Source organism: Callorhinus ursinus, unplaced genomic scaffold (assembly GCF_003265705.2).
Source record: "Callorhinus ursinus isolate GAN/ISIS: 27379988/994484 unplaced genomic scaffold, GSC_fseal_2.0 scaffold1, whole genome shotgun sequence".
Taxonomy (NCBI): Eukaryota; Metazoa; Chordata; class Mammalia; order Carnivora; family Otariidae; genus Callorhinus; species Callorhinus ursinus.
Genome location: NW_027397063.1, coordinates 19,756,403 through 19,782,373, shown reverse-complemented (window position 1 = coordinate 19,782,373; position 25,971 = coordinate 19,756,403). Strand labels below are relative to the sequence as shown.

Below are 25,971 nucleotides of genomic sequence, written 5' to 3'. Positions count from 1 at the left end.
GATGCCATCCTGCATACACAACAGCCAGAGATAATCATACTAAAGCCCTGTCCCGTCATGTCACTAACCTGACAGTTCTCCAAATTTCCTTTAGGATAAAGTGAATTTGCATATTTTAAATCTCTGAATAGATATAACCTCTCTCTCCAAGTTTTTTATGCTGGTCCCCAAGCAAACTTTCAGTTCTGATTAGCTGATTATCTCATTCTTTCCCATATAGGTAAAAAATTATTCCTATTGCTATAACATTGCAGCTCATGCCATCCCTCCCACTGCCCGCCTAATAGGGATCTCCCCAAGTTGTATCCCTCGTTCAGAGTGCAGATGAAATCTCAAATACTTCATTGTAGTGTTGATCACTCTTTTAAGGTTCTGTAAGTGATAAAGCTCCCTACTCCTGCACTCACTGATCTTTCCTCTTCCGCCCTCCTGGTACAACTTAAGTCCTTATCACAGATGTCAGCCCATGTCTTTTCCTTGAATAAAGGTGCTCACTCAAGTTCAGTACTGCAGAACGCTTTATTCAATTTTAAATATGTTCATTCATCTTCTAAGTAAATTGTAACTTCCATGATGGCAGGGACCCACATTTTCATGTAGCATTAACTTTAAGGTAGGCACATGGCTATGTGTTTTACATGGGTTACTTAGATCACTTAATTATACAATTTCAGGATGTAAACACTATTATCTGAGCTTATCAGACAAGGGCAGTGAGATACAGAGCTTTTAAAACACCAGATTTACCCAAAGAGCCACCAAGTGGAAGAGCCTATGATGTTTTCCTGACATCCAAAGTCTTCCAAAGCACTCTTTAAAAATCTTTATGACTGAGTAGAAATGATTTATAAATCATCTCCCTTTTAAGAAGGGAGATTTTTATGTTGAATCTTTCTTAGGCAAACAGAGCAACGGAAGTCAAAAAAGAAAAAAAAAAACATGAATTTTCTTAAGTAGATAAATTAATTTTCTACTCACTAGAACTGGCTAATGCTGAAGACAATGGCATATCGCCAGCTTGTAATGAGTCTGAGAAATCAAAACCTTAGATGTTGATCAAGCCACAACTCTGAGCTGGTGAAATGATTATTAGGAAGAATATAGAGAAGTAAAGATGGAGGGGGGAGTTTCCCAAGGTTAATTACAGAACAAACATGTAAGAACAAGGCAGTGAGAGCAAGGAGGTCTGGAATGTGCCATACATTGAAGGGCTGGGACCAACGCACTGCAGATATTGTGCAAATACAGTTCACTATTTAAGACACATTACCCTCTACATTCTCTAAAGGTCAGGGTCAACTTGATACTCAGACTTTATTTTCATTCTTTGCGAACGTACAAATGGTCTCTTGAATACCTCTCTAAGCCTCTTGTGGCAGAGTCTGTAGGTACTCTATTGAAAGTATTCAGAATAATCATCTAAATTTATCCAGGCTCTGGCATTTTCTTGGCATTTGCCAAGTGATAAAGTGCATAAATATAGGATATGTATATATATACACATACAATATACATACACCTATGATATACATATGTATATATGTACTCTATATACCTCTCTATATATACCTCAAAAAGATCACAAGCTGTCTAGGAAATGATACTATTTACTAAGCATCTATTATATGGTAAATAGGTATGTATTTTCTAGAACCTTATAATAACTCTGCAAGATAGGTAGTAGTAACTTTAAGGCATTTATATTGATACTTGGAGGATAAGAATTTAATTCAGAAATGCAAAAAGAGAGTCCTAGTTAAAGAAAGAAAAGACATGAGAGTGTATTAGGCCGTTTTGTCCATGGTGCAGCTATTTCTGCTGAGTAACTTAAGACATCACTCTCCACCGGCAAAGCAAGCTCCTCCATGGCAATGGGAGGGGACAGCTATTCCAGTGGTGGCCAGGCAACAAGCCTGTAAGAAGTCCCTGCACTTTGACTACCTGCTCAGTCTGGTTCTTGCTTTCATGCTGCTTCCATTAATATATTTTTATCATAGTCACCACAAAGTGCATTTCAACTTCTTTTTTAATCTAAAAGGTAGATGAAACAATTGGATGTCTAGCAAATACTGAGATGCAGGGTCACAAACCGTGCCAAAACCAGAACGGACAATAAAGACTGGTAGAAAATTCACTATAAGGGAATACAGATTGTAGACCAAAAGACTGGATTCATCACCAAGACAGAAATGAGGTACTTTACTCAGCTGCTATGGAGTTTCTCCCAACTCGGGCTCCAGGATGATTATAGAACCTGGGAGAAGCCAGTTGTGTACTTTGAAAGTGCAGAGGCCAGAACTCAGCAAAACTGATAAATGTCCCACAAAATTTGTGCACCTGGTTGAGGGAGGAGACCTTCACAAAAAGACCTGTGAATCAGCCATAACCCCCATCCATCCAGCTCAAGTGGCCAGCCACCCCTCCTCCATAGGCTTGCAATACCTTGGAACCATAGGTCTCTTCCATTCATCAGCCCCCATGTCTCCTTCCCTCCAGGGCATTTTCAGTTGAGATCGCACAGGCTCCCATTACAGTCACCCTCTTACAGATGCCTTCTGAGCTGGGGCACCTGGGTGGCTCAGCCATTAACCATCTGCCTTCGGCTCAGGTCAGTGTCCCAGGGTCCTGGGATCAAGCCCCGCATCAGGCTCCCTGCTCCGCGGGAAGCCTGCTTCTCCCTCTCCCACTCCCCCTGCTTGTGTTCCCTCTCTCACTGTCTCTTTCTCTCTGTCAAATAAATAAAATCTTAAAAAAAAAAAAAAAAAAAACACAGATGCCTCTGAGCAAACTGAAGCCCCGTGTATTTGTCTAGAAACTCAGGACCCTCTCTCCCTCACTATAGGTAACAATTCAAGCTCTCATGCCCATGCATGGTTTTATACTATTACTACTTACACGTGCATATTTAAACAATAGGTAGCATCATTCTTCATTTTAGAACATGAGGCATTATAAAGACTTTGGATTTTACTCTGAAGAGACAGAAAACTTTTCAAACATTTTAAGCTGTGATGTGATAAGAAATGTGATATGAAATGACTGACATGTTTCATATTTCCCTCAGGTTGCCATATTGATATTAGACAATAGGAGGGCAGCAGTACAACCAGGGGGACCATGAAGGAATTGCAATAATCCAGGTGAGAGATTGAGCACTTGGGCCAAGGTGGCCATTGTAGAGATAATGAGAGGTGGTCATATTTTGGATATGTTTTGAAAGTGGAGAAATCAAGATTTGCTGGCAGATGAGATGTGGGCTAACAGAAAGAGAAGAGGAAAAGATTACACCAAAGTTTTCAGTCTCCATGTTGAAAAGGACAGATTTGCCATTAACCAAGATGGAGAATACCACGAGTAGAGCAAGGTCTGGGGAAAAATGAGGAGTTCTAGTTTGAAATATCCAGATAGAGATAACAAGTAGGCAACTAGATGTGTGAATCTGAAGTAAAGGGGAGTGTCCAAGCTGTCAGTATAAACTTGGGAGTCATCAGGATGTGGATGGTATTTAAATATATGAACATGGGCCATGTCATCAGAGTAAATGCATCCAGAGAAGAGGTGGGAAGACTGGGCCCTGGGGCAGTCCAATGTTTGGAGGTTCACCTAGATCCTGAAAGTCAGTCCAGAGCTAGGTTTTACAGTGGTAGACAGGATTTTCTGCTCCATAGTAAGATATTGGTTTAACCTTAGTCACTTATTCAATTAAGGTGTCCTTAAACAACTCTAGATTAAATGCTTGATATGTCTCAGACTATGTGAGTGAGTAACATTTTCAACCCCACCCCCGCTCCTGACTTGAGTGAGCCTGACAAATCTTCTAAAACCTCCGGCATTTCATATAAGCACTCTTAGACTTCTAGCCCATTTGCCTCCTCCTGGCTTTCGTCCCACTAATCACTTTGCATTGTCTTCACTTATATATATTTGCCTTGTTTGTGAGCCTGGGCTGTGTAATTAGTTTTCATCATTTTATCTATGTATGCGCTTGGATCAGAAGAGGAATGCCAGAGAGTAAGCTTACTCTCTACCTTGATCTCTTGGCTTCTACCTCCTCCCTTAGTGACTATTTGATACATTTGGCTTTTCCCTTCTTGAATACTTCTCTGACAGCGGCTTTTATTACACTCACTTTCCTGATTTCTTTCTGCCTGTCTGGACATTTCTTTGGCCCTTTGCAAGTTTATCTTCCTCTCCTAGAACTCTAAATGTGTGAATTTCTTGGGGCTTAATCCCAAACTCAGGTCTTTACAATATACACTCTTTTCCTAGTCAATCTCATCAATATCTCCAGTTTAAAGTATCATCATAAGATGTCATTATGCTGATGACCTCCATTTTATATCTCTCTGCCTGACCTCTCTTTTAAACAGTAGATTTTTTATATTTAGCTGCATATACACTCGGTTCTTAGAAGCATCCTAAACTTAAATAGTCGAAAGTTAAGTTTTTGATAGTTTCCTTCAATACAGTTTTCATCCAGTGTTTCTGATTTCAGGATCCACCCAGTGGTTTATGCCAGGGGAACATAAACATTGTTGACATGCATCTCTGACACTTCCTTCTCCTTCATTCCCACAGTCAGACCACCAACAAATCTTGCCAATTCAATCTCCAAAATATATGTCAAACCCATCCTTTTGTAAATTAACTAGATAAGAAAAAGCCTGAAGTTCTGTGAAACAACATGAAGGTAATGGACCCCCCCAGAAGTTGCGAGGTAAGTGGGTGTCATCTGACGTTGGGTGTAGCAAACTGGAGTGTTATACCTAAATCCCTTCCTTTTGGATCAGAATTGTAAACATTTAAGGTTAGAATGGATCCTAGTGACATCTTGCCTAGACAGTGTCTTTTTAATAAAAAACGAAAGCCCAGAAGGTGAATATCTGATTCAAGTTCCTACAGTTAGAGGTGAAATATTTAATTCTAGCACCTACCTCTCCTAATTCAGTATGGTGCTCCTTCACAGAGCCATGTTGGCAGGAAATCATGTCTGGGTTCTGATAAGTACGAGACTAGTGTCATACAAATATTTTTCACTGCTATTTTCTAAAAAGTAATACAAAGCTGGTTTTGTAGAAATTTTCAGCTCTGTAGTAGTAGTGTGAATTTAACTTTTGTCTTAACATACACATGGTTTAATTCATGAAACACTGATCTGAAAATGAACAAATAAATTAATAAATAACTTGGCTGAAATACAGCTCAGACTGTAAATAATCCAATTGCTTGTGGTCATTGGTGTTTGGATATCTGTGCAAGGTCTAAGATTTTGGAAGGAAACTTCTGGGAAAGCAATGGCCTTTTGCCATCGCCACCTCACCCCGCCCCGCACTTTATTACTGCTTTCAGAACTATTCTTCCAGAACTACATGCTTCAAAGACTTGAGATTATCATCCTTTATTTGATAGGGAAGATAATCCTGTTGATGTTTCTGCAACCAAATTGTCTACAAACCTGATCTACTTAAAATAAAATATGATAACAAAATTGTGCCTTTCAGTCTCTGAAAAACCTAATAATAGAATGAACAAAATGTAATTGAGGTAATCTGAGAAAAGATTAAGGCAGTTGATGACAAAATTATTTTCTTACAGAATAGAGTTGTATTGATGAGTGAAAGCTCAAATTCTCCATTCTTTACCTGAGTTGAATCCTATTATTACTCTAGTTTAAGTAGATCCTTGCAATTAAACTGTCATTGATATAAAACTGAGTGAGACCTTTTATTATTTTTAAATGCTAAGCATGAAATTTTAGACAAATAATACTTTTCATAGGAACGAGAGTGAAAACTTTTTGTAATAAACAGCAAAATCAAGTCTATTACTCCAAGATGAAATTGTTTGAGACTATTTGCAAAAGAAGACCCACTGGGATAATACTAAACTGTTTATATTGCCAAATACCTAATTTTGGCTGTGTGCTTTTAAATCATATGGTGTGGGTCGTCAGGGTTAAAGACATAGATTTTAGATTCATGAAGATATGGTTTAAATTCAGCCTCAGTTACTACCTTAGGACATTGAACAAACCACCTAAAATGTAGGTGCAAATGCCCAGTGGCCCCACCACACAAAACCACTAAGCATTACCTGAGGTCATCTTGCTTCCTTGGATTTCCACGCCATTGTAACTGATGCTTCTTTTCTCACTCTTCTGAAGCCTTCACCCCTGCATTGCCTAGCTACCTGTTCATGTGTTAAGGTTCAGTTCATGTGCTACCCCTTTCGGGAGCTCTCTCTGACCAAACAAAATTTAGGTTTGGACCCAGCGTAGCTCAGTCTTAAGCCTTATTAAACTCTGTTTCAACTCTCAGTTTTGTTGTCTTATCTGTGACCTCTTTCAAAGCAGGGATCTTGACATTTACCTTTGCATCTTCCGCCCCTAGCATGAGGTTTGGCCCACAGTAGGTATGCAATGTATTTGGTAGGTTGAAAAAGGAAAAGTTGAAAGTGGCATAGAGCCTGAGAAGTTAATGAAAATTCACTAAAGTTAGAAAGCTCTTGACCTCTAGCTGGTGCTGATAAGTGGCTATGGATTCAGTCACCTACATTCAGCAAGTATTAGAAAAATAAGGCAAAGATCAGACGATAGAAGTTGCAGGTTACTCCTTGCTGTTCATTTTCTGGTCCCTTGCCTGGTTAAAGCCTGCAGTAGCTAGCCAAGCCCTCCTTCAGGATAACTCCCAGGCCCATCTTCTGATCAACTTTTTTTTTTTTTTTCATTCATGGCTTGGAGTGACAAGAAAATATAACAGGCTGCAAAAAATCAGACACTTCAAATCTTCTCTTTCCTCTTCTTTACCATAAGCCACTGAAAAATGTTTCTTCTCTATGGATAGTAGAACTGAATAACCAAATATCTGACTCCAACATCAGATCTAAATCCTAAAGCCTAATCATTATGTAAAGAAGCAAAGGGTTTACGAGACAAGTATAATTGGGCAAAGAAAGAGTCTGTGAAGAGAAAACAAGTATTAGCCATCAACTATTCTGTCTTAGAAAACAAAAAATGTGTATAGGTTCTCCTCAGTTGCAGAACCAATCGCAGCCATAATAAAATATTACATGCTAATAAGGAGACACTTTGGTGGAACTGCTCTCTCTGTGCAATTAAAAAAACAAAAAAAGTGCCTGAGGTAAAGTTACTTACTAAGATTTTCCTACACTTTAGCCCTTGGGAAATCATTTTTTAAAAAGTTAAATAAGATAAAATAGATTGAAGGAAGTCACTGTTTCAAAATGTAAATGCGTGACATTTAGCATCTGCATTTTTTTTTAATGAGTGAGAATTATTTTTCACAATGTTCTGTTAATGCTGTTATGCAGATTAGTACAGACCTGGGGACCAAAAGAAATAAGGCGCAGCCTAAAGAAATGAATTAGAAACCAATTAGAACAACTGTCAGGTTTAGGCTGTGATGCCCACTGCCCCCAGACATGTCCTTATTAGAAATGAAGAGATGCAGGTGAACATGTTTTGCAAGACAATGTACTTTTTCAACTTGACTATAAGACATTTATTAAGGAAGATTAATCCTAATTTTAGAATAAAATCAAAGTGCTGAAATCTCAATATTAGGATAAACTAAAGCAATGAATGACATTGAATCATAAAGTATGCCTCATCGTTGTTAACTGACTTTTAGAGGCCTGAAATTTTATGTCCAATTTTATTCTTAAAGTTATCATTTAGGAAATGGAGACATATACTTCAATAGAATTATAATTTCCTCCCTCTCTTCAAGTTCCCATTTCCCAGTTAAGGAAGGAGTTATTTACTTGTTCTGTAGCTCCATTTGAAAGCTTGGTCAGGAGTGGTTTTCTGGGTCACACAGATAGGAAAAGGGTCTTTGCCCATGGTCCTTGGAGATGCTGAAAGATGCTAATGACCCAGCGTGTTTGCAACAGCTGAGTGATCCTTAGATCAAATTAGGCATATCCAATTCAAGCTAAGAGTGCAAGAGGGCTTCAGAGGGCCTTTTCTCCTGAGACTTCAAAAGTCTTGGGGCATATACTCAAGGGCAAGGAGGAGAATAAAGAACAGTTGTTTTTTGCGAACTTACCTGCTCAATCTGTAAGCACTGAGCATGTTTAGTCTGGAGAAGTGCTGGGACATGATGCTGTGGTCAACTGTGTGTAGGACTGTTTAGGGGAAGAGAGGGTAAACCCTCTATGTGTGCACTTGAGAAATAGAACAAGGATGATGGAGAAGTTACAGAGAGAGAGAGTTCTGCTCATGAGGCTGAAGACTTTCCTACCAGCCTGAGATGTAAGCTTCCCTTGGAAATCATGGTCTCATCATTACTGGAGGAGATTCAATATTGTCTAAAGAGCCATTTATTGAATATTTCAAAAAGGAAACTCAAGTCCTATGGGAGTGGGGCAGGCTGACCTATTGATAATCCTTGAGACTTTTTTCCTAACAATAATAGTCTCTATTTCTTTGAAGAATAAAGTGCTTTGCAGAGAACTTCTGCTTTGGGTCATGATGGAGTAACTAGTACTGGATCAGCCCTTCTGATATAAACAATTTAGAGTGAACAAAATACACAAACCAAGTAATTTTAGACTTTGGACAAAAGCAAACAAACAAACAAACAAAACCCACTACAAGACTGTGATGTCTGCAAGGAGGGAAACGATGAGGTGAGCCCTGTGATTTCCCAGGTTTCTTCTCAGAGCTACTTTCTAGGCTGTGGTTCAAGGAAGGGGAACCCAGTGCAAACCACAACGGTCTGCCTAAATTGAAGAAACATAGAACAGAACTTGGGGAGGATTAGACAACTAGAATCTGTGAGGCTAAGTGGAAAGAAAAAAAAAATTATTCAGAGAAATATCCCCCAAAATCTGCATAGAGGCTCCCTTGAGTCTTTGGTAAATGTTAAGTTGCACTGTGTAGGGTGAGATGCCCCAGGCAGAACAAAAAACTCCTGGAGAAAGAAAACATAGTAGGTAATGATAAACTGAAAGTCTTAGTCCGTTTCGGGGACCATAACAAAATACCAGGAACTGGGTAGCGTATAAACAATAGAAACTCATTTTCTATGGTTTCTAGAAACTTATTTCTTACAGTTCTAATAGTCCCGAACGTTTTAACTTGTACCAGCATCAAATCAAAAGTGTAAGTCAAAGTCTTATCTGAATATTATCTAAGTCAGATATGGATAAGAGGATTCATCCTGAAGCAAATTGCTTTCCAGCTGTGAACCTGTGAAGTCAAACAAGTTGTGTGCTTCCAAAATACAGGGGCAGCAGGGGAACAGGATGAACACCCTATTCCATTCCAGAGGGGAACATTAGAAAAGAAGAAAGAGGTAACAGGTCCCTAGCAAACCCATTAGAGGGACAGTCCTGCCCCCACAGCTTTGCTGGGCACGGCTCAGTTTGCATTTTGCAGCTCTCGTGGATTGGTCACATGCCTATGGCCCTCCCAGGCTGGGGTTCCGGGGGTGGCCCCATTCCTACGGCTCCTCTGAGCATCGCCTCTATGCAGTGGTCTCTCCCTCACTGAAGTTGTGCACCCACAGCTCCAAGCAGATACATCTTTCAAAAGCTAGGTGGAGGTAGTCATGCCCCATGACTCTGCTGGGTAGGAGTCTGGCCTCCACAGCTTTGGGTGGGGTTTGTCTAGCCTGTTGAAACCCAGGCAATGTCCCCCAGTTTTGAAATTGATGAGGCAGTTCTAATAACCTCTAAATCACCTTTGGGGTCCTACTTCTGTCATAAAGAGTTTTGCACATACACAGCTCAGTAACTTTGTGGTTCTGTCCTGTAAAACCTAACAAGTCTGACAACTTTCCTTCATTCCTTTCTGTCTCCTTTCTCTTCAGTTTATATTGGCTGTTTTCCTGCTGGGGTGACTGATTAAGTTTGTTGTTCACACTCATATGCATCTCCTTATCGGAGGGTCACTTGGTCATACTCTTAGTGTCTTCTTCCAAACACACTTTCTCATTTCATGCAATAGGGATAGGCTGAGAATTTTCTAAAATTTTAAGTTCTGCTTCCTTTTTGGTAATTCCACCTTTACATCATTTTTTGTCTCTCATTTTACTATAAGCATTCAAGAGAAGCCAAGCTGTACCTTTAATACTTTGCTTAGAAATAGCTTCAGCCAAATATCCTATTTCATCGCTCACAGGTTCTACTTTCTACAAGACACTAGGATATGAACACAATTCAGCCAAGTTCTTTGCCACTTTAGAACAAGGATGACATTTCTGCCATGTCCAATAACATATTCCTCATTTTTATCTGAGATCTCATTAGAATGACCTTTACCATCTATATTTCTACCAACATTCTGTTCACAACCACTTAAGTATTCTTTAAGAAGATTCAGACTTTCTCTATAGGTCTCCTTTCCTTTTGGGCTCTGATCAGAATTGCCTTTAAAGTTCCGTTCATGGCAACAAGGGCTTGTTCCAACATGTACCTCCAAACCCATCCAGCCTCTATCCATTACCCATTCCAAAACCACTTCCACATTATTAGATATTTGTTACAGAAATACCCCCACTTCTTAATACCAATTTTCTGTCTTAGTCCATTTGAACTGCTATAACAAAATACCTCAGACTGAGTAGCTTATAAACCACAGAAATTTATTTCTTGCAGTCCCAGACGCTAGGCAAGTCCAAGATCAAGGTACCAGCATGGCCATATTCTGGTGAAGGCTTTCTTCCTAATTCATACCCAATGACTTCTCATTGTGCCCTCACATGATGGAAAGGGCAAAGGCTCTCTAGAGCCTCTTTTAATAAGGCACTTATCTCATTCATGAGGGCTCTGTCCCCATGACCCAAGCAACTCCCAAAGTCCCCACTTCCTAATACCATTGTATTGGGCATTAGGATTTCAACATATGAACTTTGAGGGGACACAAGCATTCACACCATAGCACTGAACAACAACTGAAGCACATGGACTGGAAGCACATGGAGATATTCAAGTTCCAACCAGCTGGAATGGAGCGAGCTCACTGGATATGCTAGGCATCCAGTAGGGATCCCAGAAAGCTTATGTGTTTAGATGTAGAATTAAAGTAGCATTTTAGTAAAAACTACACTAGACCCACCATAGCAAAGCATTTTTTAAAAGCTTGAAAAGATCAAGCTGTTCTGTAAGTAAGTGAATTGCCTGGTGAGGTTGAAATAAATTTTACATGTATGATCAAACTTTAAAGGAAATGAAGGCAGAAATGGAGATTATATATTAAAATTAGAACATCTAGAGCTGAAAAATTCAATATCTGAAATGAAAATATTTCTAGATAAGTGTAAAAACAAACTATATACTGCAAGAGAAAAAAGGAGAGAACTCGCTGATAGGACAATAGAAACTAATCTAAGAAAATAGAAAAAGAGGGGTGCCTGGGTGGCTCAGTCGGTTATGTGTCTGCCTTCGGCTCGGGTCATGATCCCAGGGTCATGGGATTGAGCCCCGCGTTGGGCTCCCTGCTCAGAGGAAGCCTGCTTCTCCCTCTCCCACTCCCCCCTGCTTGTGTTCCCTCTTTCGCTGTGTCTCTCTCTGTCAAATAAATAAATAAATAAAATCTTTAAAAAAAAAAAAAGAAAAGAAAATAGAAAAAGAAATGCTGAAACAGACAAATGAAAAAACAAAGCAGAGACTTACTGCCCTGTAGGATAATATAAAGCGATCTAACAAGCAAGTAATTGGATCCCATGAAGGATTCAGGGGTCGGAAAACATATTTAAAGAAAGACTGAGTGAACATTTTTTTATATTTGCTGAAAAATATCAACATATAGATCCAAGAATCTCATTGAACCACAAGAAAATAAACACAAGAAAAGCCACAAGCCAAGTCATAATAAAATTTCTTAAAAACACTGACAAAGAGAAAATTTTAAGAGTGGGCGGGGGGGGGGGGGGGGGGGGGGGGGGGGGGGGCAGATAACAAACAGAGGGAAACGGAGAAAGAATCACAATCAAGTTCTTACTGGAAACAAAACAAACTAGGAGATGACAAAATGATATTTTTAAAATGCTGAAAAGAAAAAATATATAATTACAATTAAATACTATATCCAGCAAATCAAATATATTCCTCAAAAATTAAAATTTAAAAGATTTTCAGAAAAAAATAGCTAAATGAATTCTAAATAACTCATGAGTCAAGAGAAAAATAACAAGAGAAGTTAGGAAAAATTCTAAACAGAAAGATAATGAAAATACAACATACAAACTTTGTAAAATTCATCTAGTACAGGGCCTAGAGGTAAAATTATATCTTAAATGCCTGTGTTAGTAAAGAAGAAAAGTCTAAATGATCTAAGCTTCTACCTTAAATTGGAAAAAGAAAACCAAAGAAACACAAAGTAAGTAGAATGAAGAAAATAATAAAGATAATAACAAAGTCAAAGAAATAGAAAAAAATATATAATACAGTTAAGTCATCAAAAGCAAAAGTTGGTTCTCTGCAAAGATCAATTAAGTTAACAAACGTCCAGCTGGACTGATGAAGAAAATAAGAGAAAACAGAAGTTATCCATATTAGTAGTGAAAGCAGGGGAATCACTAAAAATCCTAGACTCATGGGAAAAAAATAAGAGGATATTACAAACAACTTTATTCATTGCCAGTAGAGCCCCATCATAAGGAATGTTAAAAAAAGAAAAATTCTCCAGGCTGAAGAAAAATGATAATAAGCAGGAAACCAAATCTACCCAAAGAGGAGAAGTGCGCCAGAAATGTTAAATATGCCTGCATATATGGCATTTTTCTTGCCTTTTCAATTTCATTAAAAGGTAATTGACTATTCATACCAAAATAAGAACAAATAGCACAACTAAGAACAAATCATAGGACCTGTGGGAAAATCACATTAAAGACAACCTAAATAAAGGATGAATTGCCATATTCATGGGTAAGATGACCTAATATAGTGGATATATTTATTTTGCACAAATTTAATGCATAGAAACAAGAAAAATTCAAATACAAAGCCCAACAAGTGTTTTTATAAGTCTCGACAAGCCGCTAAAATTTACATGAAAAGTAATGAGTAGTCAATAGCCAAGAAAACTGAAATAAATTTCCCACCAGATATCAAGCTTTATTATAAAGCAATAAAACATAACACTCTATAATTTTAAGATAGGCTAAAACAAAGAAGCCAATAGAGCAAAATAGAAAGTTCATGAATAAACCCTTAAAGGAAATTTAATATAAAAGAGAAGTGTCATTTTAAATCGGTAGGGAAAATATTGACTATTAAATACAGAGTGCAGGAAAAATTGGTTAATCTCACAGAAAAACATTAAAGTTTATGCCTACTCCACACCATTGCAAAAAAAGTCGATTCCAGATCTATCAAAAACTTAAAAGCAAAAAAGAAACACTGCAAAATTTCAGAAGAAAATATTGGGGATGATCTTTAAGAACCCCAGGGAAGGATTTTTAAACAAGATACAGAAAGGCACAAGCCATGAAAGAAAGATTGATGAAAAAATAAAATGGAGCCCCAAAACTGGTAGGAAATATTCCCAATTAATATAATTAACAGAGAATTAGCATCTAGAATATTTCCAAGAGCTCCTAAACATCAGCAGGGCAAATACAAGCAAGTCTCTAAACAAGCAGTTTGCAGAAGTGAAAGACATATTTTTCAAGAAAATATTTAAAAATGTGTTCAAAAATGAAAAACAAAAACCAAAAAAACCCTCACAAGAATCCATTTTATGGTCATCAGATGGGCAAAAATTATAGAGTTTTACAAAAATATGATGCACTTGGAGCTCTCCTTGGCTGCTGGTAGGAATCAACACCACATCCACTTTGGGGAAAAAATTTAGTGTGATAGCTATTAAGTTTGAAAACATGTAGTAAAATTATATGATAGCCACAAAAATAAACATATCCCCAGAAGAAATATACTTAAAACAAATAGTAAATGGAGAACTTAAACAAAACAGAGCGAAAATTTGTTTGTTGAAACAGAAAAAAATGAATTAGAATGGTAATGTTCTTTGAGAAAAAATATGAACCACATATTTACCTTGACAACAATTACAGTGCACAATGAAGATACATTAGAGACAAATTATTATTTGCCAAGTAACAGATTCAAAGTAGCAGAGCAAAATTTATTTTTAAAAAGGGGGAAATTTGGAGAAATATAATTTTGGAGGGAAATATTAAAAGAGATGAATAGACTGTCAATTCAAATACATAGAAATTAACATAGATCATTGACTATTAGAATTATTAAGCATCAGTTTATAGATATATTGAAATTTCTACTTTAAAAATTGAACATTCCTCCTTTTCCAGCATACCTTTTTACCAAATTTACTCATGGGCTATATCTCAAAGAAAGCTTTAAAAATTCAGAATCTAAACAAAACTAACACAAACAACATTTAGATATGGCAGAGAATATAAAATTTACCTACAAACCAATAACTTCTATATGTATAGACAATAAACAATTAGAAGTTGCCATAGAAAATTTCTCTTATAATTCTTCCCCTCTGTCCTGATATTTAGGAATAAACTTAACAAGACATGAGCAGAACATATATGATGAAAACTTAAAAGTACTTCTGATAGAGACAGAGACTGAAACAAATGGAAGGAGGTACTTGTCCTTGGATATTTTCCATTATCCAGTATCTAGTATCATAAAGATATCAATTTTTTTTCAATTGAATGTATAAATTTTGTACAATTCCCCCCATCCCTCCACACACAGACATCCCTGATCAGGATGTTTTTGAAGATCATATGAAAAAATAAACATGCAAGAATAGCTTGGAAAGTTCTGGAAAAGAAGAACAATAAAGGAAAAGTAATCTTATCAGGTATTAAAATATGCTATTAAGTCTCAGTTAAAAAAGTGTGATAAGGGCCCATAAATACACCAATAGAAAACCTAGCAATACATGCAAGTGTCTATGAAAATGTTGTATAAGTAATATCTCCAATTACTGGGGAAAACCTGGCCTTTTTATAAATTTGGGACAGCTGGACAACCATTTGGAAAAAAGATAAAACTGGATTCCAACTTACACAATGCACCAGAAAAAATTCCAAATCTGAAATGGAAGTGTAAATAATGAGACCATATGAGTATTAGCAGAAAACATGGGTGAATATTTCATAATCTTAGACCGGGGAAAACCTTTTTAACTAGATTCACAATCCAGTTGCAATAAAAGAAAAGGTTGGTAAATTTTACTAAACAGAAACAAATCGAATGTTGAAGAAACCATAAGCCAAACCTAAAAAAATGACGCCACAAAACAAAACAAAACAAAACTCAGGTGTCACATGAAGGACTGATTTCCTAATACATAACAAATTTTTCACTAGCAAGGGAAAAATACCAAAGCTGAGGGGGCCTGGGTGGCTCAGATGGTTAAGAGTCTGCCTTCGGCTCAGGTCATGATCCCAGGGTCCTGGGATCGAGTCCCGCATCAGGTTCCCTGCTCCTTGGGAGCCTGCTTCTCCCTCTGCCCCTCTCTCTCTCTCTCCCTGTCTCTCATGAATAAATAAATAAAATCTTAAAAAAAAAAATACCAAAAGCTGAGAGAAAAATGGGCAAAACCACAGATACATAGTTCTGGAAAAAAAGATTTACCTCTGGTGTTTATGAGATAAGTATTCAACTTTACTCAAATTAGGAGAAATACTAATTAAGTCGGCTGTGTGATACAATTTCTTAACTATCAGACTGGCACAAATTTTAAAGCCTAACACCCCACTATGGAGAAACCAGCATTCACAAATTGCTCATGGGAGTGCAACACAGTACAAACTCACTGGCAGGAATTTGGCAATGTCTAGCAAAACTACTCATGTGTTTACCCTTTGACACAACAAACCCACTTCTAGGAATTTGCCTGAAGCTACCGTCCCACAAATACAAAACCAAAGTTACATATGCGTCATTATACACAATAGCAATACATAGAAATAACCCAAACGGCCATTCATTCATAGGAGACCAGAGTAAATGATAGTAGAACCATAACACAAAGTAGTGTGAAATCACAGAGAGGGAGAGGGAGTGAGAAGGAGAGAAACTGATAGGGAGTTATTCAAAGCTACGTAGACAAAAAGCAAAGTATAGGGTGATATGCTTCCTTTTTTGGTAAGAAAGAAGAGACAATAAGGTTATGTATCTGTTTGCTCACTTTTGCTACAAGAAGCCTAGGAAGAATAAACCATAAATTAATGAACTGGGTGAGGTTGTGGGGGAAGAGAGAAATCTAGTAGGGACAGCACTATAGACAGAACTGGAGACAGGTTGATATTCTTATCAAGGATCAAGCTAGCCCTTGTTTGTATGTTTGTCTTGTTTTTTTTCCCATGATGCTTTTTGTTTAGTTGCTGTTTGCTGACTCTGATTCTCCAATTGCTACTGAACTAGGTTCTTCATTCCTGGCCTAACTGTCCCCACAGCAAAGGATACATTTCTTTTTATTTGGACTTTAAAAATAAGGTGGTGACTTTCCCCCCCCCCCAAGCTGAATTACACTGTAAGATTACCAAAACAATTTTTCCCTTTACTTTCAGCTCTTTCTCCTGCCAGGTTTATATGTGTTGAGAAACACAGAGAATTTCTCCAGTTGTGAAGTGCAGAAACCTAAAATAGATTTTATTGAAATGTAGTTGAAGTTGGAGTCCAGGAGAGGCAGGGAGCATCTGTATTTTTTTATTGGGTAGTGATAAGAAACCAATACCAAATCATTGAGCTAGGAGATAACACGCCTAATTTTCTCTTTTTCTGTGAATATTCCGTGGGTATTTCCACACAGGCAAAACACATTTGAAAAATGATCAGCAAATTCAGATATTTATATGTAAGCTCAAAGAGTTGTTGCTATCTGCTTAAATTCTGCCCATGTACTGACTGTGGCAAGCTGCTGGTGTGGTTAAGAAATATTCTCTGGGAAAAAGTAAAACTGCTGTCAGGGATAAGGGCCTGAATAGAAGATTTTTGACAGATTTTCCCCAGCCAGAAAAGAGCCACTGACAGCTTACCTGGTGAGCAGGTCCTTCGTGGTATCATATGCTTCTCTACCAAGGAACATTCTGTGGGGGAAGAGATAATGCCTTCTGAGCCTGTCAGTAAATCCGAAATCCTTGCCACTGCCCTACATGACCTGCCTCTACTTCTATCTAGATGCTCTCTTGTATCATGCTTTCCCCATGCTCTAGCGTAAATTTTTTCTCAAACATACCACAAGTATTACTACCTGAGGCCTGTGCCATAACTGTTTCCTCTGCCTGAAATGTTCTCACATATCTTGGTATGGCTGGCTGCTTGTATTTGGAATTGCAGCTCAAAAACTTTCAACTTAGAAACCACCCCACCCAACCTCTAGGCATCCCACTGCTCCATTTTATTTTTTTCCGGAGTTCTTATCCCTATTTGAAATTGCCTGATTATATATATGCTTATTTACATATCTATTTTGTGTCAGAGCCCTGCTAGACGTAGTCTCCATGAGGGTGAAAGCCACATCTGTGTTGTGTATTGCTGGCGTTGTGAAATGCCAGCTTCTGGAATAGCACAGAGTTGTCCCATCTCACAGCCCGTAGTAGGCCTTCAGTAAGTACTCATTGAATGAGTGACTGGATGCATCACAAAATGCCAGTCTTTTTTAAAGGGCTGTGGTAGGTAGAATAATGACCCCCTAAAATGCCCATGTCTTCATCCCCGGAACCTGGGAGTATGTCATTTTACATGGCACAGGGGGCTTTGCAGGTGTGATTAAATGAAAGATTTTGAGGGAGATATCCTGGCTTATTCGGGGGAGGCCCAAGGTGATCACAAGCGTCCTTATAAGTTAGAGAGGCAAGAGAATCAGACTGGTGTACATTTGAACATAAGTTCTACCTGAAGCCAATGCTATTCCTGGACTTCTCAACTATCTCCATCAATAAATTTCTCCTTTTGCTTAAGCCAGTTTGAGTTGAGCTTTTAATCATTTTCAAGTAAAAGTAAAAGAGTAATGAATATGTTAAAGTTAATTCCTGCAATGGTGTTTTGCAAAAGCTAGAACCTATACTATGGCATTGGCTGAGGTGAGCAGAAAGGTCAATAAAAATTTCTGGCCAACACATAAAATAATTCCCAGGCCCCTGAAAATACCTTAATGAAGTGGGTGCCAAAAAAGTATCTTGAAAGAACATCCTCCCCAGTACCCATCTCTTGAGCAAGACAAGGCACAAAAGAGATCCTTCCACAGACTAGAACCAGGAGCAATGAGGAAAAAAAAAAAAATGATGATGGGCAATGATCTCAGAGAATAGAACCAAGGTCACACAGACTGAGTGACCAAAGTTTTCCCTGTCAAGGCAATGAGTCATTGCTTTTCCTGCCCTTAGAATAAGATGCGTACCATGAACTGGAATTCAGTGCGCATTGTTTTCTACCCACCCTGCTTTCTAAATACATGTTTTGGTTACAGTTACCTCGTTCCCTCTCCACCATTGCTCACTGTGTGTATTGGGATGGTTAAACTTACTCGTTAGTCATGGGACAATGGACTGCCATTGTGGACTGAGTACACTGGGCTAGTTAAACTTACTCATTAACCATGGGTCAATCAACCACGAGGACCAACCTCTTAACATGACTTGGGAGGGCTGCACATTACTCAGAGATGTTGTACTTGAAGACGGATACACTAACTAGACGAGACCTTGAACTGTCTCCCTTTGAGGTTTCACATTTGGGACAAAATGAAAGGAAGGTATGGAGATGTTACGTGTTGTTCTTGCCACTCATTATTCTATTCTCTCTTCTCATGGCCACAATGCCCTGACTACCTCACACTCGGCTTGTGTGCTTGGCATGAAGCTGACTCCGCCTTGACCTTCAGGGTTGCATTGTGGGACCAAAGTTAAGTCATCTGCTAGTTTCATTCCCTGGTTGTAGTGCTTGGGCCATGGTCAGGGATACAAGCCAAGCCTGTCCAATTAGGGCAGTGGGACTCAATTCTCAGACTACTGAAAAGGGAGGCAGACTCCCTCTTTTCTGCTGTTGTGGACCTGAATCTTCTAGAGCAGGAGGAGTGGTGATGAGAGAGACAGAGAAAGACAGAGAGGGACTGAGGGAGACAGAAAGAAAGAAGCCAACTCCAAAGAGACAGAACCAAGAAATAAATCTGGTGACATCATCTGAACCAGGACTCAAGCTCTTCTTGAAATAATTCTCTCCAAACAAACATATCTCTAGATATATTAGTCATATATTATTAAACCCTTTTGGCTTAAGTTTTCAGTCACTTGCAAACAAAATTGTTCTCACTAATATAATTCCCTTATCCTGTGGGAATGCCTTTTGCTAGGAAGGCTGAGAAGATGAAGCCTTCTTGAACAAGAGACTCTCCAACCTGGTATTCCAACTGCTGCTATTCACTGTGGTTGAAAATCTTAGTGGCTGCTTCTGTCAACATCTTTCATGGGTGAAGGACTTACCCTTCCCAGCTCTTGATGGAATCAACTCGCAGCCACTCTTGCCTTCTCACCTTCACCGCAAACCAGCTCACCACGGGCCCTCTGCAAGTGACGGCTACAATGCATACATAGGGCCGGAGGGAAAAAAAATTAAATGCTTGTTTTTTAACCTGCAAGTTGTTCGTTAAGGACATGGGGAAAGAAAGGTTTGATGATTCTTAGAATTTTACAGCTGGAATGTAATTTAGCCTTTCTCTAACAATCCAAATTTATGATTTACAGATAAGAAGTTCATTGAATAAACCATGAAAAGAGAATATCGATTAAGATTATGTACAACTGTGAAAAATAAAAGCCCCAAATTCGTCTTAAACAAGATGGATGATATTTTTCTATCATCTGGATAGAATATGAGGATTAGCAGTCTTGGTGGAGACTGTTCTTTGCTCACTAAAAGCACTATACCCTTCTTCTATTAGAACAAAGTTGTCGCTGGGACACAGGAGCTGATTGTCCAGCTGAACTGCATTTCTTAGCTTCCCCAACATGCAGGTGTGGCTGAGAGGCTATGGTCTCCCCCAAACCATGTGAGCAGAAATGGTAAGTGCCTTCTGTCATTGGATGTGTGCTCCTTGTGCTCTTTTCTTTCCACTGGCTTGAAATAGTAAAAATTAGGCAGGCTAGAAGCCGCATATTGAGAATGACAGAGTGCCCTGCCAGTCTTAGTCCCTGGGTGATTTTTGAGGCGCTCGGTCTTCTTATCCAAACTATGAAAGGGAAATTAATTTCTAACTTGTTTTAGCCATCAGAGTGAGGGGTTCTTTTTTCTAAAGAAGCATGGCCTTTATCACAATTAATACTCTAGTCCAAAGCTAGCATAGTACTAGTATGGTACCTGGAATCACAAACCTTTCAATCCTGTTGCTTTGCTTTACTTGATTTCTATTAAAGACACCTCATGACCCAAAATGGCTATATAAGCACCAATCATTAGATGTAAATTTCAAGCAGCAGGAAGCGGTAGGGAAAAATATATAAAAGATGATGCCCTTACTTTTTAAAAGAGACTTTTCCAAAATACCATACTGGGACTCCTCCACCCAATCAGAAAAGATCAGCAAGGTCTTTTGCCAAAAAATGGCAATATTCAAGATCTTAACATTTTAGCCTTGCCTTAAACATCATCACAAATTCTTAGGCACAGCCTGCATACCCACTGGTTTTTATGGGCACGAGGGAATATTCTGATTCATTCTTCATAAACATGAGTTGCATCTCATGACAAAAGGCAGAAGTGTCGTTTTTTTTTTCCATTTTAAATAGATATTTTCCTTTATATGAAATCTTATGTACAATAACAAATTGTGATCCATAATAATTTCCTAATAATAATACTTTAACCTTTACTTCAATATTAATAATCTGCTATGTAGAGCCCTCCTGTCAGGTGTCAAGTGCTGCTCTTGCATCTGGCATCATTCACTCATTTCATCTTCACAAATACTTTATAAGGTAAGTCTTAGTGATTCCATCTGACTTATGAGAAAGTTGAAAATCATAAAAAATAAGTATGGAATGGGGGTCAACCCAGTGTTTATTGCAACCTGGTGTTCTTTCACGCTTCTGTGTTCCTTGAGCAGTAAGATGGCCCGCACTGCTCCATCCTGCAAGTCTCTCTGGGGTCTCTCTAGCTACCCCATCTCTCTCAGCCCGGGGCAGCTCAAAAAGTGCAAATCCCTTTTCAGTACCCAGTCTTCAGTTTCAGGATACTGTAAATTTTAAACTCAGTTCTGTTTCACTCTGGCCATACTCGCTCATCCTTTTTCTTGAGAAAAGATTAAGTAAAACATTTCTTACCTGATTGCATCCTCTCCCACCCCATGAGGTGCAAACCTCCCAGGCACGACAGACAAATTATTCAGTCAAGTAAAGGGGAGCTGACAACAGCACCGTCCTCAGTTTCCCAGGACTGCCTTCCATCCAGTGCTGATGCCATATTCTGGGGCTGTCCTGGTAGGGGTATAAATTCTACTGCCCCCAGGAGCTGCCATGAGAACTTGTTAAACAAGACAAGAATTATCATTTTCATTCAATATGTCCTCCCTTTGGAAATGTTTTATGACTGACTTGGGCATTTTCCCTAGCAACCCGTTCTCTCTTTTAGGGAAATGGAGATAAAATACTTGACATTTATTTCATAGAATGATTCGGAATAATATTACAGAAAATTCTGAGACATTTCTCAAGCTAGTTGGAGGGAACATGGAGTGGACATATTTCTAAACCCCCAGTGGGTAGTCTAAATGCAGCTTTGCCCTGACATATTGGCAGAACAGTACCACGTGGCCATACTCTGTGTTCCCTGAGTAGAGATACAAAATGGATATAATGGATATAATCTGGAGAAGAATAGAAAATGCTGGTTAACATCGAGCAGGAAACACATATTCCCTACTGATGATAAACTTCTTTTCTCTGACCTGCTTTTTTGGTGCTCTGGTAGGCCCTTGACCCCTGTATGATTTTTACTCCCTTAAGTGACAACACCTTTCCAGGCTAAAAAAAGGGGAAAAGCAGCTCCTGGGACATTTTATATACATTCAATTTACAAATATGACACAAGCTAAGAACTCCTATTCTTTCCAATTACAAAAACATTTGAATTTTAAAACAAACAAACAAAAAAAACTTTAAGACTGACTTAGAAAAACAAATGAAAGATATCTATCTAGAGAGTTGTAAGATAATACTGAATAGATTAGATGCCAGGCTACATTAAGCCTGGGTATACCCAACTTAACATCCGTACTTAAATATTTTACAAGCATTGTAAACCCGAACGTACAAAAGCCAACTCATGACCGGCTCCATCATATCTGGAATATCCCCATTCTTTCCTGTCTCTGAAAATTCCTTACCATCCAGCTGGTTGCATGCCCAGAAATCCAGGAGTCCCTTTTAACACCATCCTCTCTTCCCAGTATTCAAGCCACCATCAAATCCTTTGATTTGACATCCAAAATATTGCTGGGATTTACATGCTTTGCTTGTTTCCATCAGCCTGCCTTAGGCCAAGGTGGTCTCCTGTACTCCTTCAATAGCTTCTGTCTCTTGCTCTGTTTTAAATCTGTTACCCACACTGCAGTCAAAATGACCTTTGAAGAGTGCAAATATAATCGTGTATTTTCTTGCTTAAAATCCGCTAAGGACTTCCCAATGGTCTTAGGACAAAAGTCAAAGGTCTTATCATAGTGTGTTATGGCCCAGTAAGTATAGACTTACCTTTAAAGCTGTTTTTCTTTCTTTCTTTCTTTCTTTTTTTTTTTTTTAAAGCTGTTTCTTAAGCCAATGTTTCTGTTGGTCTGAGTGTGTGTGTGTGTGTGTGTGTGTGTGTGTGTGTGTGTTCCCAGGTGTGTATGCGCTCGTGTATTTTATTGAATTGTTATAGTAGAGATAGGGAATTGTCATCTTTTTCCTTCTCCCCAGACCTGTGTTGTCACCCCATTGGTTTATGTCTCGATACCAGAGAAGCCTTAATGTTGCCGAGAATTAACAATTGTTCCATGGTGCCCCACCAGGATTCTACAGGTCAATGATCCCAGCAACACCAAGTTCCAGCCCAGTGGCACACAAGCCATTTTCGCTCCCACTGTCCACTGTGCGCCCTTCTGAGGAGCAACCTTCTCTCCCAGAGTATTAGCTTCAGGAAAGTGCTTATTAATCATTGCATTGAGTTCCTGGGCCAGTGCTTGTTGTTGGGTGCTGAGGGCTGTTTCTCAAGTGTAATGGCCCTCGACCTGTTAAGGAATCCCCCTCCCCTCTTTTTAATATCCTGTCATAAGATTAATAGTTTAAACGTGATGCCACATGCAAAAACCCTGATAAGATCTTACTTAATGAAAAGCAAGCAGAGACTTTCTTTTGAGAACATATGTCTTTTGAGAAATTCAAAGCAAATTGGAGATAGCATGTAAAATGTCTCAGGAAAAGAAAAGTTCTAAATGAGAACATTTATCATCATCATAGATTCATGTGGGCTGTCAAGACACAATAAAGATTTTAACTCATTTTGTCTCCAGCAGCCTTTTCCACAAGGACCTTCATTAACAATACTCCCTGCTTGACCTGTTTCTGCTCAGCCACATCTCCCACTGTGGAGGACAGGGTGTGAAATATATCTTTTCAAATGGATGTCATTGATTTTAATATACCTTTAATAATATTGCGGCTCAGTGTTTTAATTACTCATACTTTTTGGTACTTCCGCCCTCCGGCAATTCTATCTAATAAATCTGATAAGTGCAGTAGACTCTGACACCCAGATAGCAGATATACAGAGTATGCTGTGGGGAGACTGTTTTCTCTGTGGTGGACTCAGAACCAGGTCAAAGGAGTGCCCTGAGGAGCCCAGTCACTCTGGCCTACTGCCCACAGGAGGAGGAGGCTTTCATATGCTCAGCTGCAGCTGGACATTCTTCTCTGCTCTGTGGCAGCACCACCAGGAGAATCCTTGATCATACTGTTCAAATGACAGCTTCATTCTGCCATGAGCTGTCTCTGCCCAGTCGACCCCAGTCATAATGTACACCCTTCCTCTGTGCTTTGCTAGCCCTTAACGCTTACCATTACTCGTCAGCTTCTCATAGTTTATTCCAGTTAATGTCATTTGTGTGCATTTTCCTACTGTTACAGGTTGCATCATGGTCCCCCAAAATCCATATGATGAAACACTAACCTCTACTATCTCGCACCGTGACCTTATTTAGAAATAGGGTTGTCATTGATGTAATCAGCTAAGTTAAGATGAAGTGACTTAGCCTAGCTAAGTTAAGACGAGTAGGTTAGGGACTGAACCCAATATGATGGGTTTCCTTATAAAAGGGAAAATTTGGACCCAGGCAGGTATAGAGGGAAGGCAAAGTGAAGACAGAGAGACACCATCTAAAAGCCAAGGAATGACCACAGCTACCAGAAACCAGAAGAGAGATAAAGAGCAGACTCCCGCACAGCCCTGAGATGGAACCATCTTTGTCACTGCTGTGATTTCAGAAGTAGCCGCCAGAACTCTGCGACAATAAATTTCTGTTATTCTAAGCTACCCAGTGTGTGGCACTTTGCTAAGGCAGCCCTAGGAAGCTATTACACCCACTAAAATATAAATCTCTTGGGGGCAAAGATCTAATTTTTTTCATCTTTGTACCCCTGAAATAGTACCCACATGAGGTAGTTACTCAATAAATGGTTTATTTAACTTAATTATATGAGAGGTGAAGAATCACAAGGCACAAAGCGTGTTTATGTGTTGGAGTGTAGACAGATGACGGTAAAAGGATGGACTCTTGCATTACTGAAACAGATGGAACAGGAGGAGATACCAAGGGCGAGATATTTTAGCAGGGATGGTCCAGGTCCACAGCCATGAATGGCAAGCACGTACCCAAGCATACTTCTAAGGTGTGTCTGGCAGTGTTGGGGAAGCAGGCAAGTGGGCTCAAAGAAATCAAGCAAGGCTGAGCAGTGGGACCCAGTTTGTGTGTATTCAGCTAGCTTACAATGAGACAATAAACTCAAAAACAGTGGCCTGGGGGCAACTGGGTGGCTCGGTCATTGAGCGTCTGCCTTCGGCTCAGGTCATGATCCCAGGGTCCTGGGATCGAGCCCCACATCGGGATCCCTGCTCAGTGGGAAGCCTGCTTCTCCCTCTCCCACTCCCCCTGCTTGTGTTCCCTCTCTTGCTGTGTCTCTCTCTGTCAAATAAATAAATAAAATCTTAAAAAAAAAAAAAAAAAACAGTGGCATGGCTCAAGGGAAAACAGTGCTCTGGAGATAGGTTCTTGCAAACACTGGAGGGTAAATTATAGATGAGACTATGGGACACAGAGGAATGTATTGGTAACAAACAACTGGAATCCTTCAGACAAATCTCAGATATGTGAGACCGGCGTAGAAAGCACCTGGGAAGACTGACATTGACCTGGCGCTGATCTGAGGCATAAGGATCCACTTTGTATTTGGGGCTCTGGCTAAAGACGGATCTGTCTCAAGATGGTCTTTAAAATGCACTAGTTTCTATAGCATTATAATAGACTTGCTAAAGTCTGAGATAAAGTAACTTGACACAGTGCGCCTATTTTTAGCATCAGTTCACATCTAATTGAAGTGAATAACTATAACTGTAAACCAGTTGATTGACTCGAGAAGTTGCAAAGTGTTTGCTCCTATTATGCAAGCAGCCTGTAGGGGTTTTCTCTTAGATCGGTATACTTGGCCCAATTTCCCTTTTTTTAGAAGTTTGGATTAAATGCCAAAATAACCACTCAGGAGTATTAGTTGAAGTGTTGCTTCTCTCATTCATGACATTGGCCTGGCCCCTGCCATCATTTATGGGCCTGATCCTGGTCTTAGAGTTTGGCATGGAACAAACTGATTAAATCCCTCTGGTTTTCCTTAACACTTTAAAAATTCTTTTCAAGTAGGATATAGAATAATGTTGGCCTAAATTGCTTTAATTTACATATATCTAAATGCAAATTCT

General features: G+C 39.1%; 1 long non-coding RNA gene across 1 annotated transcript in view; it reads right to left on the bottom strand.

The window, feature by feature from the left end:
- Positions 1 to 25,971, bottom strand: part of LOC141373565 (uncharacterized) — a 31,754-nt gene that overhangs the window by 3,022 nt on the left and 2,761 nt on the right. Inside the window, exons 2-3 of the long non-coding RNA XR_012379689.1 lie at positions 19,458 to 19,551; positions 17,013 to 17,063 (exon numbers count right to left, since the gene is read on the bottom strand). This is a non-coding gene — a long non-coding RNA (uncharacterized lncRNA). The remainder of the gene's footprint in view (positions 1 to 17,012; positions 17,064 to 19,457; positions 19,552 to 25,971) is intronic.